General features: G+C 37.3%; 1 non-coding gene across 1 annotated transcript; it reads right to left on the bottom strand.

Annotated features, from left to right (window-relative positions):
• Positions 1 to 468: 468 nt before the first annotated feature.
• On the bottom strand, positions 469 to 575 carry LOC131241724 (small nucleolar RNA R71). Its single transcript, XR_009169282.1, has one exon. It is a non-coding gene; the product is annotated as a small nucleolar RNA R71 (small nucleolar RNA).
• Between the last annotated feature and the right edge of the window lie 402 nt (positions 576 to 977).

The raw sequence follows: 977 nt of genomic DNA, 5'->3' as shown, positions 1-977 counted from the left end.
GCCTTTGCCCAGTTTTCTAGTAGTGATCATCAAAGTGATATTCTTGGTTATATGCATATAGGTGATGCTGATTGATGGAGGATCATCATGAAAAGTGTGATAGGAATTCAAAAACTGATGGATGAGATCATATTGAACCCCCCCTCTGAGATTGAGTATATTGTGCTATCCAATAGTCCCCAGAAATAAGTCGACCCCATAAGGTTCTATGTAGGAGGTTTTGACTAGCTGTTCAAACACGATTTCTTTTTCTTGAGACATTTTCACTTAAAAGAGTTTGATGAGATCATATCCACTTTATATTTTCCAAACGTGTCTGAGGACATAGTCAGGCTGAAACTCATTCCTTTTTCTTTGAAAGAGAAAGCTAAGACGTGGTTGCATTCACTACATCCCAGATCTATTGGCACATGGAATGACATGATAAAGGAGTTCATTAAGAAATTTTTTCCACATCATAAAACGAACACCCTTAGAAAGTCAATCATAAACTTTGCCCAAAAGGAGGATGAAACATTCTTCCAATGTTGGGAAAGTTTCAAGGATCTTGTCAGTTCATGCCCACAACACGGTTTTGAAACATGGCACATTACACACTTTTTCTATGATGGTTTGACATCTTCCATGTGCCAATTGGTTAAGACAATGTGCAATGGGGAATTTAAGAATAAAAATGTCAATGACGTGTGGGACTACTTGGATAGACTTGCTGAAAACACACAATCATAGGACACTTACCTAAAATCAAGCACCACTTCTAGGCCTACTCAATCAAAGGAAAGGGGTGGATTATACCTTTTGAAAGAGGATGATGATATCAATGCTAAAGTGTCTAATCTCATAAGAAAATTCGAAGCCATGGAATTAAAGAAGGATAAGGTTAAGGAAACTGTTTGCAGTATTTGTGCTTACAACGTTTACACCATTGAAAATTATCCAACAATACCTGCCTTTCAAGAGGTGTTGAATAATGCCAT

The sequence above is a fragment of the Magnolia sinica genome, chromosome 3 (assembly GCF_029962835.1).
Source record: "Magnolia sinica isolate HGM2019 chromosome 3, MsV1, whole genome shotgun sequence".
In the NCBI taxonomy this organism is placed as follows: domain Eukaryota; kingdom Viridiplantae; phylum Streptophyta; class Magnoliopsida; order Magnoliales; family Magnoliaceae; genus Magnolia; species Magnolia sinica.
This window is presented reverse-complemented; position numbering and strand designations above follow the sequence as displayed.